At 37.2% G+C, this 20,147-nt stretch overlaps 1 protein-coding gene and 1 pseudogene across 4 annotated transcripts in view; one reads left to right on the top strand and one right to left on the bottom strand.

Annotated features, from left to right (window-relative positions):
• Positions 1 to 20,147, bottom strand: part of KCNIP4 (potassium voltage-gated channel interacting protein 4) — a 913,574-nt gene that overhangs the window by 186,532 nt on the left and 706,895 nt on the right. The window lies entirely within an intron of this gene.
• Positions 3,679 to 4,308, top strand: LOC118709202 (annotated as a pseudogene).

Below are 20,147 nucleotides of genomic sequence, written 5' to 3'. Positions count from 1 at the left end.
TTATTATACCTCTTTATTATATAGGATATAAATTTAAAAACATTAAATTCTACCATGACTAGTATGGCTCAGTTGGTTGAGCATCATTCCATGCACTGAAAGATTGCTGATTTGATTCCCAGTCAGGGCACATGCCTAGGTTGCAGGCTTGATCCTGATAGAGGGCTCTAAGGAGGCAGCTGATGAATGTTTTGCTCTCACATCAATGTTTCTCCCTTCCTCTCTCTAAAAATCAATAAGTATATTTAATTAAAAAAAAATAAGCCCCTGGACAATTAAAATAAAAAAAGCTAGAGTTTTTCTACCACTAAAGCAGCCAATGTTGATACTCATTCTTTACAGAAGAATCAACAGGAAAAGAGTTCTCCTGAAGGCCTGAGGAAATCTTACACATGGCAGAGCCCCTCCAGGGAAGAAGCCGTCCCCCAAATGACCAGGAGCTGCCAAGGAATGATCCTGGTACTGACAGTATCTCTGTTCCTGAGTTTAGCAAAAGTCATTTTGAAAGTAAAGCAAATGGAAGAAATGTAATCATTATGCAACCAGGCTCTGAAATCAATGGAGAGACCTAAACTTCACGGTGCCCCAAAGGCTCCTCAGTAATTATCTCAGAAGAAAACAATGGCGCCAAAGGGAGGCCTGGATTCTGAAAGGTCCCAAGCTGCCTCCTGGCTTTGCTTTTCCATAATGACACCTGAGGCACGAGTGTTTGCTCTGTAAACCTTAGTTAAACAAAGTTAGCCTCCAAGACACCAGGGCTTTGGCAGAGAACAGTTAGTTTAATTGGAGCTCATCTGTTTTTGTTCCTAATGAGTCTCCAATTTCATAGCTTGCCCCTAGTTTGAAATAAAATGTCCCCCCTGCCCCGGATGATTAAAAACCTGTTTAAGCCTATAATATACAGTAGTTGCCGAAATGTTTCCACCAAACAGCACTGCTCTGGACTGAAGCCGGCAGGCAGGAGGGGAATAGAGAAAAACTATTGCTCGCTGGAACTTTAAGAAAGAAAAAAATCACATCCAATTATCCATGTTATACTTGGTTAAGGAAATCACCTTAGAATTGCATGTACTTCTCCAAGTTTGCTACAGTACTTAGTCCTAGCCCCCGTCCCTTAACAACTTTTTTAGTTTTCTTGGAGTTTTCTCATTTGTAGAGTGTGATGAACCATTTTAGGGGTCCAAAACATTAAGTCTTGTCAGAGTTTCTGGCTGAAATTAGGCTGTCTATCCTGATTGCCAGAGAACTGCTCTATGTTAGAAAATGTCTTTTCTAAAAATAAACCTTTTATTGTACTCAAAAGTACTAGTACTTGAGTCAGAATAAATGCAACTTCATCTGTTAACTATGGGTATTTTTCTCTAGGAAACTGTGAGGTGCTCATCACTAGGTGTTTCTTTGTTAAGAGAAACATTGAAATAACCTCTCTTCTCAGACTTAAACATTCCTTTCACCCTCCTCCAAAGTTTGGGATCTGAGGAGTTCAGCTGTCTGCCTTGTATATTCTGCAGACTATCTATCTAGTGCATCAGAAAAAAACATGTTCATAAATAATAAAGGAGCAGATGTTTTCTGAATCACAATAATTAAACAGAGTAAGCTAATTTGCCCATTGACCTGTGGTCCTTAGCCTTTTGAAATATCAGATTAAAGGTGTGAAATTTGTTAGAAAAGGCAAAGATACATGCCCTGTTACACTATAAACATATGCAGTGAGCTCCAGGATGTGTACACACAATAACTGGCTTAGTGAATGGCACATGGTTGATATTCAATAAATATTTTTTCACTGAGTGAATGCATACATGAGTGAATGAAATTTCATGGTAAGTTTGGATGGCCATGAAGGATTATTTCAATAAACTCTGTCTTCAGAGCTTCCAGCATCAATGTGAAACATTATGAAATTGAATTCTCCCAATTTCTTCTAACTCTGGAGATGTTCTTCCCTTTTCAGTGTTAAGGGTCTACCATATCTTTCCTACCATATCTTTCCTCCCCACACAACTTATATCCAGAGAGTGCAAGCATATTTGATTAGGATTCCCTGTAGAGAATTATAATCACTTCCACCCTCTTTCACAGAGATTACTATATATATATTTCAGAGAGGAAGGAAGAGGGAGAGAGAGATAAAAACATCAACGATGAGAGAGACTCATTGATTAGCTGTCTCCTGCACACTCCACAACACTAGGGATAAAACCCACAACCCAGGCATGTGTCCTGACCAGGAATCCAACCGTGACCTTCTAATTCACAGGCTGTGGCTCAACACTAAGCTACCATAGGTTGATGCTTAATCACTGAGCAGTACCAGCCAGGCTACTCTAAATTTTTTAAATAAAATATTTGGTTGTTCCTAAACTCCTCTGTAACACAGTTAATTACCATCTTTTGATTTCTTCCCACATATCTATTGTAATGCACTTTAACTTATCTTCTTTCTCAGAAGACATCATCCTGTCTCTCTATTTCCAAGTCCCAAGGTCATCCATATCCTGCAAAGGCAGCTATAGAACACTGGCTCAGGTTCCTCTCTGTGGCTGGTCTGGGCTGCCTGCTCTGAGCCTCTTCCGACATGTGCTCTGAAAAGATGCTTCCACACAGTCTATTTACAGGAACATATTCTGTCCACTCCCCCATCCACGCAACTGTCCTGTGTCTAAGCCATTTAAAAAATCTTGTTTGCTTACATCTTAGTCTTCTGGGGCTGCCATACCAAAAACCATAGACTGGCTGGTTTAAACAACAGAAATTTATTTTTCACAGTCAGCTGAGAAGTCCAAAATCAAGGTGCTGGCTTATCTGGTTCCTAGTGAGAGCTCTCTTCCTGGCTTACAGATGGCTAACTTCTCATTTTGTGCTCACATAGCCTTTAATCAGTATGTTCAAGCAGAGAGGGGGAGAGTGAGCTCTTCTCCTTATAAAGCCACTAATCCCACCATAAGGGCCCCACACTCATGACATAATCATAATTACCTCCAAAGGCACAATCTCCAAATATCATCACATTGGGTTTAGGATGAAACATGTGAATTTTAGAAGGACACAAACATTCAGCCTACAACTCCTACTGACTGGGGAGAGAAGGAGTGTTCAAAGAAAAGGAATCAGGAATTCTTTTGAGAGCCTCTTGTTCACCAGATATATCTCATGCATACTTTATTAAATTCTACCACTATGGGGTAGCCATGTAGACAGACTCCTATTTTAGAATGAGGACTAAGAGGGTCAGAGAGGTTAAGTCACTTGTGCATTGTCATATAGTTAGGAAACAGTGATCTAGGGACCCTCACCTACGTCTCACTGCATTACCCTCTCATGGATGCAAACACTGGCTAGACTCACTGGCAGGCATCTTCAAACTACGGCCCGCGGGCCACATGAGGCCCGCAGAGGAGTCTGATCCGGCCCGCCAGGTTTTTTGGGCAGTGAGCGCAGCCGAGGTGTTACAGTAGGAATAGTAGTTCATATAGTCCGGCCCTCCAGCTCTCTGAGGGACCGTGATCTGGCCCCCTCTTTAAAAAGTTTGAAGACGCCTGGGCTAGAGGATTGAATGTGTTAGTCTTACTGATGGGGACCTTTAAATAATACCAACATCTAGACCCTGCCTCCATTATAAGGATTCATCCAGCTCTTATTTATGGGGCCTCAGAGGTAGTCAGGAGCTTCATAATGAAGCTGAACATCTCTTTTCCAGCCACTGGCTGCCAGAATCTCATTGAAGTGGATGATGAATGTGAAATTGCTACCTTCTATGTGAAGTGTATGGCCACAGAAGTTGCTGCTGAAGCTCTGGGTGAAGAAGGAAGGGTTACATGGTATGAATCAGAGATGGCAATGACACACAAGGGTTTCCCCATGAAGCAGGATGTCTTCACCCAGAGCCTTATACACGTGCTACTGAGTAAGGGATGTTCTTGTTATAGACCAAGGAGGACTGGAGAAACAAAGTGCAAATCTGTTTGGGGTTGCATTGTAAATGTCAATTTCAGTATTCTCAACTTGGTCAGTGTAAAAAAAAAAATGGGGGGAGCAAGATATTACTGGTCTCAATGATTCTACTGTGCCTCATCACCTGAGGCCCAAAAGATCCAGCAGAATCAACAAACTTTTCTAGAGAAATGATGTCTGCTAATATAGTGTGGAAAGTCTCCTCAATAAAGGGGGTAAGAAACCTCAGATTCAGCATCTTGTCTTATTACTTCACCTGTTGCTTGGAAGAAGTAATGTGCTAAGAAAAATAAGGAAGGGGCTGCAGAATCTGCTAAAATTTTGGCTGAGAGAATGAAGGAGGCCACATGAAACACTCTAGGTACAGTTGCCAAAAAACTCATAGACTTTCCTGTCTGAGTCCAGTAAAAAATGAGATTTTTCTAAGAGTAACAAATAAATAAGAATATATATATATATATATATATATATATATATATATATATATATATATAGAGAGAGAGAGAGAGAGAGAGAGAGAGAGAGAGAGAGAGAGAGAGAGAGAGAGAGAGAGAGAGAAAGGATTCATCTAGACTGGGGAAAAAGCTACCTCCACAGACAGGGGATTCTGACTTGTGACCTTTTTGGAAACCACTGCATCTACTCATTTCCTTCCTAAGATTAATGAATACTGAGGTTGCCTTTCAAGTGACAATGATCTCTGATGTGCTAAAACAGAAAAACTTTGTTTCAAGGCTCATCCCTGGCTTCTTAGGAAGTAACAAGCATATACCAACTGTCAACTTTGTCTGAGAGGGGTAATTATATTCACATACCTACTGCTTCTTAGGCATTGACATGTCACTTATTAAGGACAAAAGGTCTTGAAGATAATAGAAGGTCTTAAAGACATAGAAGACACACACACAGACATCACTCCCAACAGCCACAAAAAAGCACCAGGCATTTTCTTTGATTTCTTCTGACAGGAATATGTCCACATTTCTTTTTCCCTTCCCCTATTCACTAAAATAATATTAGATGTTACTATAAAGTTATGGGTTTTGATTTTAAGATTAAAATAACAAAGGGACAAAAAAGAAACTTTTGGAAGTGATGAATATATTTATTACTTAGATTGTGATGATGGCAATATAAGTGTATTCAAAGGTCCAAATTTAAGAGATTATATACATTAATTATGTGCCATTTTTAAAATACCAATTACATCTCCCTAGGCTCGAAATATTCGAAAACCAGCATTTGAACATCTAAATGAAATGTGGGGGCTTCCCAAGAAGCACTCTGGGGAGCTGGCACTGAGTTTAATGGTGCTATTGAAGCACCAGCGCTTGTTGAATTCCCCAGGCAAAATGCCTGCAGAGTTTGTGAGACATTCTTTTGAATGTCTTCTGGAAAAATCCCTGACCTTTACATGATAGATTTGAGTTTTGGAAATAACAAAATTGTATTTGAAAACAGTCAAGTCACGTGAACAAAACTAATAATGCCTTCACTACAGTCTTGCAAAACTTGTTTCAAGTTCAGTTACAATATAGAATTTTCCAACTGATTTTTAGCAATAAAACCATAGTATATTAAGGTCATAGATTAAGGTGAAAAATTTTTTAGGATGAGATATATTGAAAAATGTAAGTTATCATTTTTTTCATGGTTGTCTTTCTTGTGCATTTAGGTTTTTGTTTGAAATGAGATCAATTTTAGTTGATATTAGGTAATTTCATGCTACTAGGTCAAGAATTGATGAAATAAAATAGTTTCTTTTTCTTTTTTCATTAACATTTTTTTCCAGTTATGGTTGATAGTCAATATTATACTACGTTCAGGTGTACAGCACAGTGGTTAGATATTTATATAACTTACAAAGTGAACACCTCAATAAGTCTTGCACCCACCGGATACCACATAAAGTTATTATAATATTATTGACTATATCCGTCTATAATTTACATCCCTGTGATTATTTTGTAACTGCCAATTTTTAATTCCTAATTCCTTTACATTTTCTACCTGCTCTTATCTGACAACCAGCAGTCTGTTCTCTATGAGTCTGTTTCTGTTTTGCTTTTTAAATTTATTTTGTTTTATAGATTCCACATAAAAGTGAAATCATATGGTTTTTGTCTTTTTCTGTTTGAGTTATTTCACTTAGCATAATACCCTCTAGGTTCATTTATGTTGTTACAGGTTGTAAAATATCATTATGTTTTATGGCCAAGTAGTATTCCATTGTATGTATTTATCAGTCTTCTTTATCCATTTGTCTTTATTGGAACATTTAACCATTTACTTTTAAAGTAATTATTGATAGGTATGCACTTATTGCTATTTTATTGTTTTCTGATTTTTTTATAGTTCTTCTCTGTTCCTTTCTTATTCTCTTGCTTTCTTATATATTGATGACTTTCTGTAGTGTCGTGTTTGGATTCCTTTCACTTTATTTCTTGTATAGCTCTCATATTTTTGGTTTTGGTTACCATGTGCTTAATATATACAAAGCTATGCTTATAGCAGTGTATTTTAGTAAAAGGCGAAAGATTTATGCGATCTGAAGAGAAACCAGAGTATATATAGCAGTGTATTTTAAATTGATGCTTGTTAAATTTCAAACATTCTAAAATACCTACCATTTTTACTCATCCCTTCCATGTTTATGTTTTTGTCTTTTTCTTTTACTTCTTTTGCGAGTATGTGGATCCCTTAATTTACTATTGTAAACATGATCTTCTTTTGCCTTTTAACCTTTATGCTAACTTAAGTGTTGGTTTGACTCACTGCTTTTATTATGTGTTTGCCTTTGTCAGTGAGAATTATTTTCTTTGTGATATTTTCTTGTTCATATTTTTTATTTTTCTTCTTAAAGAGGTTTCTTAACAGTGTTGTAATACTGGAAACCAAACAGTTTCAAAGGTTACTTTAGGTTGCATTGTCCTGTTTCAAGCTTTACCTTTTTAAAAACATAATGTACACATATGCCTCATTTATTCTACTAAATGTCTCCAGATACTGTAGCAACAAGATAAACATAGTAAGGAAATAATTGGGCAAAATATAAATAATAATATTGGTAATAATTAGGGGAAGCAAGAGAGAAGTAAAATGCATTCACTTAAAAATAATCTGAAAATAATTGGCATGTTTGCCTTTTTGTGAATGTCACTAAGCCAGCATCATGATCCGTCCTCATTAACATTACAAGTGTTGCTTCTACCATATTCACTTCCTGGTTGCATTATAGACCTGTTTGCATTCTGTGTGACTGATGAACTCAAGACTTCATACAATCTTGGTTCCTGAAACATCCTCTCATCACTGAGTCACAACCTGCCATTATTCTGAAAATCTTGTAAGGGTCTGAGATCCTTGGACATGGTTAATATTTCTCTTAGCGCTTTTCATCTTCTTGTGTGTGGTATTATTTACAGCCAACTTTGGAAAAAAAGAGCAATAACTTTGCATACTTACATTGCACCTGCTTCTGCATTGACTGTGATTTAGAATTATAGAAAATGTTCACAGTAACCATATCTCTGGGAATGCATGTGCTTACTGAATAATTTATTTCTTAGTTTCCAACTAGAAAAACACATTTAAAATGAAACTCTCTTTCTCACTTTGTCTCCATGTCAACAAGAATTAAATCTCTTTGATATTGGCTGTCCAGGCGAATCTCCCAACTTTGGCCGCAATGAAGCATAACCAATCCCATTAAAATCATATTCCCAGAGTGCCTTTGAAAAAGTTCCTTGCTGTCACACTATTTGCAGATTCAACAGATATCTTTTGGGATGTACTTAATGCTCGTGTTTATTTCTTTCAGAATCTAATTTCATCACTTAGCTTCTGTGGCATAATTGAGACAAGCTGTATGAATTATCTCCTAACTAGTAAATTATTTAAAAAAGGACCCAAACTAGTTTCAAAATACTTTTGATGTTAGGAGTGTTTCAGAAGGAAGGAGGGAAAAAATTATAATCAAATAGATCCATGATAAGAATGTAATAAGCTAAACTGTCCAGGAAGTAACTATGGCACAATTGAATGGGGGAGGGGGGAGGGGTTGTAGAAACAATATGTTTTTACAATATTTTAACATTTCAATAGGACATGGGCTCATAGAGGGCAAAGATCAAGCCTTGTTGCTTTTGGTGTGCCCAGCACCAAGTATTCTGGAATATATATGGTAGGTGCTTAGTAAATATCTGTTGAATATAATATTATATATGCTTTTCTAGGGAGAAAAAAAGTGGTTTGACGTTCAGGGTAAAGAATCTAATCTTTTGATTCTCCAAAAACATATATGCTTTGCGTTTTCAGCATTTCATGCCGTAGAAAATGTTCAAGGAGCACCTGGTGAACCAGATTAGTACTATAAAGTAGTGGGGTTTATGTATGACATAGGAAGTAGGACTAAATTATTTCTACCTTCTAGATAGAAAATGAATCAGTCTTGGAAAATACATCTGTTCTATATCCCTGAAGACCTTTCCTGATGGTGGGATAGTGACCAGCATGATACCTGCCATGATGTTAATAGGCAATGACAATTAAACGTGCTGGCTTTTCTAGGTAACGCATTTAACTAGAAACCTAATGCTTTAATTCGAAGGTGTGACTCACTCTAAAGCTGTGAATTAAAGCAATTGAGGGGTAGAATCTCATGGCCCAAGGCATGAGCACAGAGGAAATTTCTCACTGGGGAGCTGGGAATGAAGTGAGATGAGCAATAATTGGATGCTTGCAGCCATTTAGTGAATTCAAGGTAGTAAGGTAAACTCCACCTAATTCTGGGCTAGAGCCAACAAGCAAGGGGTCTAAACACAGGATGAAGCGCAAATACAGCAGAATTGGGACATACATCCCATTTCAACATCAGCAGAGCTAGGAGGAGGCAAATCTGAGATGATGTGACAGGCACTGGCATCAAATATAGCCCTGAGGGGAGGGAGGAGGGAAGATTGCAGGAATTAGGTAAGGAGGTCAGGATTTTCAGGGAAAGAGAGTGGAAACCAGAAGCCAGCTAGACAGCTATTCACTATGCTGACCACATGCTGAAAACAGAGGGTCCAACGTGATGCTCATGTAGGTCCTCCAGGGCTTCATTTCCTCCAATGAGCCAGTGACCTCCAGATATCAAGCATGGGGTTGGCCAGCTCTTTGCAGTTTCCATTCAGTAGCAGAAAAGATATCCTGAAAATACCAAGGGCCCTTTGAGCTCAGAATGAACAAGGCAAGAGACCACAGCAGCACTTGAAAAAGTGGAGCTTTTTGGTAATTCCAACCCGTGCCTCCTAGGGGGCGCCCTGTACCTTTCAGACCTGAGGTGACCTCTCTAGGTAGGATGTGTGTCAAGGAAAAGGGAACATTGATAGGCTATTATAGTGAATATCAATGTTCATTTTGAGCCTAAAATTAGAGTCTGGGTTTAGAACTTAAAACAAAAATACAGAGAGTGAGTCAATGGACAGACTTTTTCTTTTCATTTTCATCATTTTATATTTTTTAGTTCCTTGAAGGTTTTCAACCACTCATCAGATACTTGACAAGTATCTGGTGACTACACCACTTGCTTCAGAGATAGTACATATATGATATGCCCTTATAAAAGCAAAGCAGTTTCATAAAGTTAGGAAATTTGGAGGTGAGGTATCAACAGATTCCTCTCTTGACCAGATTTATTCAGGTCCCCTGAAATTTTCAAGTAGGCCTTACATTTGAACTCCTGTGTTCATCTCTGCATTGTCCCAGAATTTAGCAAGAATCCTACTAAGTTGGTTTAGCCAGAATCCCCCATCTGCCTTTTCTGATCACTCTTTATATCTAACTGGATATAGAAACAGAGCTTAGAGGCAAATGTGGCCTGTAGACATTTTGTGTGTGTGTGTGTGTGTGCTTTTAAACATCAGAATAAACATGTCTTTAAGCATAACATGCCTCCCCAGCTTTCCATACATCCTCTTTTACGCCCAGCACATGGCTGTGCTTCATACGAACAATGCCTTAAAGATTTTTGAGTTGGCAGACATTGAAGCTCAAGCCACAGGCTCCAATGTGCTGCTTCTACTCCTTGATTAACCTCAGAAGAATATACTGTCTATTGTATCCCCTAAATTAACTGCAATTGCCTCTGCATATAGTCCTTTAGGAGTGCTCCCATTCATCCAATATCCATTAGTTCCTCCCGTCATTATCTAAGGCTGCTCCTCATGTAATTATTAATTCACAAAGCAAAAAATTGAGCAACCTGCCAGAACTTTTTATCTACATGACTCTTGATTTAAAACATGGTGTGTTCCAGATGACAGTTCCTCTTCTGTCTGTAAGCAGGTAGATGCCCTCTGCACCCCAGATTTGCCAGACTGTTAATGACTGGCCCACCCAAAAGGGCGCATGATCTTCAGGCTGAACAGAGAAGTCTTTATCTAGATACTCGATGGCATTGCCATTCTATCATCCTTCAGATAGATGAGCTTGCTTTTTAAAAAGATTACTTCATATCTTGTATCCAAGAAAATTAAGCACTTTTCAAACTTTGAGAGCATTATTTTTATTACTATGACTAGACAGTAACTGAAAATTGAAAACTATTATCATGATTTATCCCTCCAGATGGTTATGAAAAGATGAATTGAATATAGTCAATTAAAAATTAATAAAATGACTAGTATGATGAAGTAGCAAAAGCCAAAAAAAATCTGGAAGAGTCCAACTTGTATTTCTGAAGACTGAGTTATTTGAGTCTGTCAAGAATGGGGAATCACTATAGAAAAGAATTACTAAGCCTTTTAAATATATTTAAGCTGCGTAATACTACTTGATATTCCTGTTTTCTCACATCTTTCCACCTTTCCTCAGGACACTTCCAAAGACTGGAGAATGGAACATAATCTCATGCTTGCTAAGATCGAATCATATGTGAACCTAAACTATGAACATTCAACCTGTGCAAGCATCTCAAAAATAAATGAACTCAAATCCAATTTTTATATTATGTATCTTGTAGGCAAATCCAACTACTTTATTTGATGCTATTAAAATGATATTTTGGTTCACAGATACAGTGAACACATTGATGATTGGCTGGTGGGAGGGGTGTGGGGGAGATAGATGGAAAAGGTGAAGAAATTAAGAAATAGAAATTGCTCAGCTGGAGTGGTTCAGTGGTTGAATGTCAACCTATGAACTTGGAGGTCATGGTTTGACTTCCAATCAGGGCACATGCCCAGGTTGCAGGCTCAATCCCTAATGATGTGGGGCATGTTAGGAGGTGGCCGAACAATGATTCTCTCTCATCATTAATGTTTATATCTCTCCATCCCTCTCTCTTTTTCTCTGAAATCAATATATATATATTTAATGTTATATATATATATATATATATATATATATATATATATATAACATTAAAAAGAAATCTAAATTGGCCATTATAAAGATAATCACAAGGATATAACTTACAGCATAGTCAATAGGATTATAATAACCCCAGATGGGTACTAGACTTAGTGGGTGATTACCTTGTAAGTTATAACAGTATAAATGTATAATCACTATGCTGTACACCTGCAACTAATACTGTATGCCAATTTCAATTGAAATAAAAAACAGCAAAAACAATATTTTGACACAGAACTACAAAGTCATATGCAACTGGGAAAGGAAGTATAAGGGGGTTAATACTTAAAGTATTTTCAAGATAATTTTGGCTATTTTGATTATACATAAAGTGGTCCCTTTGCACTGACTTTAGCACTACATATCCCTGTCATGAGGTGAAAATCCAGAGATATTTAAACCTAAAATTAGATGACCTAGGTAAGAAAGTTTAAATTTTTTTTGTGATGCATATCAGAAATAGCACATATGCAATAATTTAGTAAAAAAAAAACCTCAAGAGTTATTTCTCTAACTCCTATTATAGTTATAACAAATGAATTATAGAGAATTTCCCCCCTTAAAATGTCACAAATTACTGGGTCCAAATGTCCCCCACCATATGTTTTATTCCACTATTCCATTTTTTTTTATCACATATTGACCCCATAAAATGTAAATAAAAATGCATTCCTCAGGAAGACAATACTAAAGCAATAATTAATATACTAACTAGGAGCCATTAAAAAATATCCAAATACTTAAAGGAAATCACAGTTATAGAAGTAAAGAAAACTATGATAAGAGTATCTCATGAAATAGAGAATATCAATAGAGATGTAGAAATCATTTATTTTAAAAAACCACCATATGGGAATGAATGCTTGAGTTGTAAAATGCTACAACCAAAACAGAACAAAAATCACTAGTAGAAAATGAAAGACCACACATAGAATGGGAGAAAATATTTGTTAATCATATATCTGACAAGGAACATGAATCTAGAATGTTATAAAATATTCCTACAACTCAATAATCAAAAAATAAGTAACCCAATTTGAAAATAAGGAACAGATCTTAATAAACATTTCTTCAAAGAAGATATACAAATGACCAATAGCACATGAAAAGATGCCTAGCATTTTAAACCATTGATGAGATGCAAATCAAAATTAGAATACTGCCTCACATCCCCGAGGATGGCTCTAAGAAAAAAGGCAGATAAGAACAAGTACTGGTGAGGATGTGCAGAAAGTGGAACCTCACAGTGGGGGAAAGTAAAATGGTGCAGCCTTTCTGGAAAGCAGATGACAATTCCATCTTTAGACAGAGAACTACCTCATGATCTAACAAGTGAGACTTGTACTATTTCATGATGTTTATATCATGTCCACCTTTAATTCATTTCTCTTACTGATAAATTTATTCTACTCATAAAAATCAGACCTTTTTACAATTTCATATGGTTTGCAATCAAGTAGATTAATGATTTTTCTCTTGCAATGTCATTGGATAATACAATGAATTTTTCGATACCACTTGGTACAACAATACTTTCACCAACAGAATCCTCTCTAACAGATTCTCTGGTTCCACTCTGGTTCAAGGTGATTACTGTTGATAAGACTGACTTGGGAATTCTGGCTTGATTAGAAGGTTTCTTCTTAACCACTAGTGAAACACTAAATTATACTTAATGCCATGTTTTATTAAGTCATCTTATTCTTGGAAAATTGGCAAATCTTGAATATTATTTATAGTTAGTCTCTAACAACTAAATTAATTGATTAAACCTGTCAGGCAGTAGAGTTTACAGAAGGATTTTCTTTTTTTAAAGGAAAGACTTTTTTAAAAAAAAATGTTTTTATTGATTTTTCACAGAGAAGAAGAGGGACAGATAGCCAGAAACATCTAGAAGAGAGAAACACCTACTCAGCTGCCTCCTGCATACCCTCCACTGGGGACGTGCCCGCAACCCATGTACATGCCCCTGACCGGAATCGAACCCAGGACCCTTCAGTCCACAAGCCAATGCTCTATCCACTGAGCCAAACTGGTTTCGGCTACAAAAGGATTTTTAAAGCTTACATATTTATCTGCACATATTTCCAAAGAAATTCTTACATGTTAATACCTTTTCTAAAGTTGTCATTAAACATTCAGCAATAAATCCAATATCTGTACTAATTGGCTATATTTAGACTAGTAGAAATGTTTCCTTAATGATTACTTCAAAGTTTCAACCTTACCTGCTGGCATTTAGTGAATGCCAAAATATTTAATTCAGGACTGTACTTTTTGCTCTGTACAATAATATTTTATTGTCACTGACTTTATCCTGATAAAAAATTCTATCTTCTATATTAGAAAATGATTTTTGGATCAAGTAAGTATGTTGTTTTTTCTTAAAGTGCCCAATACTTCGTAGAACTTTTTTAATTAAAAAATGTCCACAAAATGTAAAAAGAAAAAGATAACTGACAACTTGAATCAAATTGAAGGAGGATACAAGAGAGGACTAAGTAGAACCTAAGAGGAGAGTGGATAAAAAAAAAAAAGCCAGAAGAGTTCTTGGGTAGAGTTAAGATTATAAACAATTTCTTAGGGAAAGAAAGGTATGAGAATTTAGGATGTTAAGGTCACATAGTTACCACAAATTAATCTGATGTCAATTGTCATAATTTACCCTTTGTCATATAGGATTTTATCTATCTGATCCCCATGCAGGTGAGGTAGGGAGAGAAGAGAAGAGGCAGGTTCCTCTCTGAAGCTTGCTTAAATGGTCAGAGCTTAGGAGGCAAACTGGAACTGGGTGACTGGAGGACTTAGGAATCTTGTCCTAGATGGACCAATATCAAAGCAGATGCAGACAAATTCTGTTCTTAAGTCCAAGTGTTTAGCAAGGGACTTAGAAAGATCAAGACAAATTGCTATTGAGTTGACACCAGTATGCTGCACAGAGTGAGAACAACTGAGGGAGAGAATACACAGACAACAGTTCGCTCATTGACTGATTTTCTTTCTTTCCAATATTTAGTATCTATGTATTTAGAGCCCTCACTTTACTGGGCCTAGGGTAGGATTCGGTGATATGATTGTAAGGAAGGTCAGCATAATTTTTGACATCGCATGGTGTAGATTCTAAAAGAGAGAAATATTAATCTAAGAGTTCTGAAAATAAAAACAAATTATTATACAATCCTGAAGCATGTTTATAAATAAAAAAAGTTGTCATGAGAACATATAATGAGGGGACCTGGCTCCAATCTCTTGCTTCTGATTTCTGGTAGAATTCAACCAATGGGAGGCATCCACTCTAAAACAGTAGGAAGAGAGGATCTGGATCTTTCTTCCTCTGTTTCTTGCCAACTTCTGATTTCCAGTTCTCAGAGTGGCTATGTATAATATATCATCATCATCTGCAAACACAGTTCCTGCCATGTGGTCCCTCTTCCATGGTTCCATCTTTTTTTTTATTTTTTTTTTATTTTATTGATTTTTCACAGAGAGGAAGAGAGAGGGATAGAGAGTTAGAAACATCGATGAGAGAGAATCATCGATCAGCTGCCTCTTGCACACCCCCTACTGGGGATGTGCCCACAACCAAGGTACATGCCCTTGACCAGAATCGAACCCGGGACCTTTCAGTCCCCAGGCCGACGCTCTATCCACTGAGCCAAACCGGTCCCGGCCATGGTTCCATCTTTTGCTGTTATTAGTCCCTGGGACCTCAACATGCCTGCTGGGTCCATGGCAACCCCTTCATAAATTTCATTCAGAATCCCATTGTAATATACCTTCATTTCCGGTCAAGCCTGGGGGAAAGCAGCCTAAGTAGATGAAACACCATGTGTAAATGTTGTGAGGTAGGAGGGAGCATGGCTGATTGTGGGGTCAATGTATCAGGGACAATGACCACAAACCACTTGGAAGAGGACTGGATAATGTAAAACTTATTGGTCACATTGAGAATTTTGTCTTATCATAAGGGCAATTCTTAAAGATGTAAGCCAGGGTGTGATGTAATTAGATTTCTATTTGTTAAAAGTATTTCAACTGTCCTGAGAGGAGTATATGGGGGAATTCCAAAAGTGGATATGGGTAGACCAATTTCTTTCAGTAGTATGAGAGATAGATAGATAGATGATGATCAATTAGACAAAGAGTTGGCAATAGAGATAGACTGAGGAAACTGATTTGGAAGATTAATTCTGAGGTCAGCAAAGTATGGCCTGAGGGTTGGCTGTCTGTTACTGTAAATAAAAATTTAACTGGAAAATGGACACATCTATTTATTATATACTAGAAGCCCGATGCATGAAATTCATGCAAGAGTAAGTCCTCGCAGTACTGACTGCCTCGGTCCTCACAGCCCTGGCTTTGTCAAGAAGGTTGTCCAGATGGTCATCCTTATGGTTGTTCCTCTCTTCAGCCATTGGGTTGGTTTGCATGTTATGCTTTTATTATTGTAGACTGTCTGTGGCTACCACAGCAGAGTTGAATAGTTGGGACAGAGATTGTGTGGCCCTCAAAGTTTAAGGTATTTACTATCTTTAAAAATGTTTGCCATCCCCTAGGATATATTTGGCTTTGCATTAATATGGAAATGAAGGAAAGAAGGATATGTTTTAAAGATGATACCTGAGTTACTGGCTTATGCAAATGAACCCTGTTAAATGTATTTACTAAAATAGGAAATAAATGGTAGTCTTACAATAAAGACCAGATTTAAGACCAAACTCATGAGTATAACATTAGATGTATTGTATTAAAGATACCTTTTAGATGTCTGAACTGGCGAAAAATAGACATTTGAATACATGGGTTTGGTGTTCAGAATTGACATTCGAGTGGAATATATAAACTTCAGGGTTGTTTTAGGCAGAATAATGATGCCCTATAAATGTCCATGTCTAGAAAGCTAAATCTTTTAAATATGTTACCTTAGACAGCAAAGGAGATTTTGAAGATATGATTAAACTGAAGATAGTTATGAACTGAATTGTGTGTTCTGCAAATTCATATGTTGAAGCCCTAATCCCCAAGCTGACTATTTTTGGAGATAGGGCATTTAAAGAGGTAATTAAGTTTAACTGAGATCTTATTTATTAGTAACAATAGGAAGTTAATATAGCAGTTACTGGCTGGTGAAAGTAATAGGCACCAAGATAGTTTCCAGTAATGAGGATGGAATGCCAATGACTTACTTTTATTGGGATAGAGTTGGACTATAGGGTAGACTTCTATAAATGCTTGTGTTTGATGTAGTCACATTTACTCAGAGTTGGCTCTGCCAGTTATACTGCTCTTTCAGGAAGGATCCCTTTCAGACTCTGAGAGTGGTATTAGTTTAGGTGGATTTTTTCCTGCCATCTCCTGTCTGGGCATTTTAAGAAAAAAAACAAACATACTTAATCCAAAAATATATTTCCTGCCATCTCCTATTGGGCACTTTAAGAAAAACAAACAAATATACTTACTTAATCCAAAAATACATTTTCTAACGTAGGAGATAGAATTTTTTTTATCAGGATAAAGTCAGTAACAATAGAATATTATTGCACAAAACAATACTCTTTATTTTGAGCTATACTCTTCATGAATTTGCCATCAAATCATTCCAATGCTGAGTAAGACCTTTTCCAATGACCTTTTGTTTTAATTGCATCTGTTGTTTTAATTGTATATAAAGATGAAAAATTGTAAAAAACAAAACAACAACAAAAAACTCTCCAGATTTTTCTTTAAAGAAAAAAGTGGTAACAACTTGAATTCAAGAGGGAAATGATCACTATTCTGATTTTATTGCAGTGTCTCAGAACTCCAATGGACTATTTACAAAAACAGGTGGCAGAGCCACTGAGCATGCTCAGCACTGCGTGCAGCTCGTGAGCAGTTCCCGAAGGCACTTGTGTCCAGCAGTAGCAGACAGGAGATGGCAGGAAAAAATCCACACAATGCTTTCATTTGTCTCACTGGCCCTGGAAATTTTGGAGATCTTTCTCCCAGAGCTCCTCAGAAAAACAAAGAAGAAAGCAAGCTCTGTGTCTCTCTTATCTGAGCTCCTTTGAATGGTTTCCCTTTGAAAGGGAGTGTTTTGTATTTGCATTTATGCTGGGCTTAGAGGCTGAGATGAGTCAATACTTGATGGCCTTGTATCTGCAGAGCTGGAGAATATATAAACATTGCATTGGCCATGAACTTTCCTTTTGAACCAAGTTTCTGAACAAGTTTGCTTGCTAAGGGTCTATAATTGGCATTTTCATTATAACCCCTCTAATACCTAGCTTTTTCAAAGGACTTAAGGCTCAGGAAAACAACTTTTTGAGGTAAAATCTCACATACTTGATGCTATTCAAGGGATAGATTTCTTTGTAGAAACTTTGCATGTAAAACTCACTAAGCCTGTTTCAAGGAACCCTGCTACAAAAGGGTTTTACAAAGACACTGCTCCTTCATGCTTATGCTGGAATGTGTAATGGGTTTTCTGAGTTAACAACAAATAAACATAGTGGAACCTTATTTCTGCTCCCATTTGTATTTAAAATCTCTCCTGTATTGGTGATTTGTAATGAATGACAAATCAGGAAACCTATGTAAATATCCTAGAGCTGTGGAAAGATCAAGTAGGCTGCCTTGTGAAACATGGAATTCCTTATTATGAGATGTAATCAAAAGCAGAAGTTGAATAACAACCAATGGTGCTGTTTAAAGACTTTGCATTAGATGAGGGTTTGAGCAAATAAGCTCAATAGAGCCTCAGCTACTAACTTGTTGTCTGGGCTTCACACCAGCCCTCTCTCCTTGGACTTTAGAAGCTCCAATTTCACATATTGGATATTTAGGATGCTCTTCTTTGAAGAAAAATTTCCACTACTAGTAGTTTTTAAAAATAAAGAAAATGAATTTTAAAGCGCTGGGCAACAGAGATTTTAAGTTTTTCTAATTCTTGGATTGAAAATTTTCTACAAGCGGGTTTTGACACCTTCTACATGAGAATGCTTCCCTTTCCAACTTCCTCCCAGTGTCTTCTATTTTCCACTTATCAAGGAGGAAGCCTATTTATTCTTGGTAATTTAAAAGCTAATTTTCAATAGAAGAGTAAAAAATTCTCCACAGGTTTTCAGATCACAAGGAATAGCCATCAGATTTAAGGTATTGACCATAATCAATAAATAAACTTCAAAAGTCAACCAAAACTATGTTTATTGAGAACTCAGCCCTCTAGGAACAAAAGGAAATATTTAGACGATGTCTTTAACCCAATGCATCTTGGCCCCAGGAGCACATTCTTGTGCTGTTTCCTTGTGTGACTTTTAGATTTTTCTTCATCTGTGTAGCCAAGATCTCCAAAATAGAGCCAGAGAAAAGAATGATGAACAGGAAGCAATTAGAATGCAATGCAGAAAAACTAAAAGGCATTAGTATCAAATATATACCAGGTATTGGAGGTATTCATAAAAATGTACCAAATGAATAAATGATCGAGATCACTATTACAGACATTCTATACTGAGTCCTTCTAGAAAAAGAAAAAAAAATTGAAGAAAACAACTTCTGATTTAAATATTGGGTCAATATAGATTTTAATAGTAATTTGGGGAAACTATTTCATGGCAAACTTTAAAGCAATAAGCAGGCATTTTTCTTATGTGGAAACTACTAACAGTAGAAAATATTGATTTATATTTACCGTGTGAGCTCTGAAACTGTATATGGTTTCTCTGGGAAAAACTAGTGAATTTATGTTAAAAAGAAATTTGCTTTGTACAGCAAGTATCATAAACACATAATTATATGACAAACACATAGATTTTTTTTTTTTAAATATTTGCTGGCAAGACTCTAGTCAAAAAAGAAATCTATGTTTTCCATGTTAAACAAAACCAGTTGGCAGGTGAGAGGTGGGAGACATTTGTCACTGCTTATCATTAGGATTCAGTTCATACTAGTAAAGCAGATCCTTCCCTGAACCCCGGAGTTTTGGCGTGGAACAGAACCAAAGCAAATTACGGAACCAAATCGAATTACTATCACCAGAAGCTTCATCTATTTGTGTTTGTTTACTTCTCAGTGTTACAGAGGAACCCTCCTGGAGGCTTTCCTGTCCTAGAAGGAGGCAGCGTGCCTCTCTAATAACACAAGCTGTGCTGAGAGTGCTCTCTCTGGGCTCCAGATGCTGTGGCTGTTTTGTTCCCACTTTCAAATGCAAAGTGAGTCAGCTCAGAAAGGCCTTTCACTTCGCCCAGGTCTCTAAAGCCCTAGGATCAAGGGGTACCCTGGCCCTTTCCCTGGTGTTCCTGAGTATGGTGGCCAGTGATACTTCCCAAAGATGAGTTCTGGGTGGCTAAGGACATTCCTAAAGAGACTTTACAGGGACACTTCCCTCTGCCAGGCACTGATGGAGGGCCACATGGATTGTGAAGGCATAGTGTACACTCCATCTGTTATCCTGAGCATTTGCGGAGATTATCTGCCAGACAAAAGAGTTACTCCATGAATTAAAAGTAAATGTCACCTCCTCTTCCTGAAACTCAGTTCAGTAAACAGAGCTTGGGAAAATATTGCCATTCGCTTGAGGTACAGCTATTGGCATCAGGCAACAGGGTACTCTTAGCCCTCGTTCACATTTGGAGGGCCTCACAGTGGCCCTGTCCCATATGGAGGGGATCACTGGACAGTTGTTTCTCTCCAACAATTTGTAGATGTGGACATTCATGGGAAATCCACTCATAGCATGTCACAGTTCAGTGTGATCAATAGGATGACATGATAATGGTCCAAAGCAATGCCCTTTTCTCATCTTTGGTTTTTGA

This window comes from Pipistrellus kuhlii, unplaced genomic scaffold (genome assembly GCF_014108245.1).
Source record: "Pipistrellus kuhlii isolate mPipKuh1 unplaced genomic scaffold, mPipKuh1.p scaffold_m20_p_1, whole genome shotgun sequence".
Classification (NCBI taxonomy): Eukaryota; Metazoa; Chordata; class Mammalia; order Chiroptera; family Vespertilionidae; genus Pipistrellus; species Pipistrellus kuhlii.
Note: the sequence above shows the minus strand (reverse complement) of the source record. Positions and strands in the feature narration are given on the sequence as shown.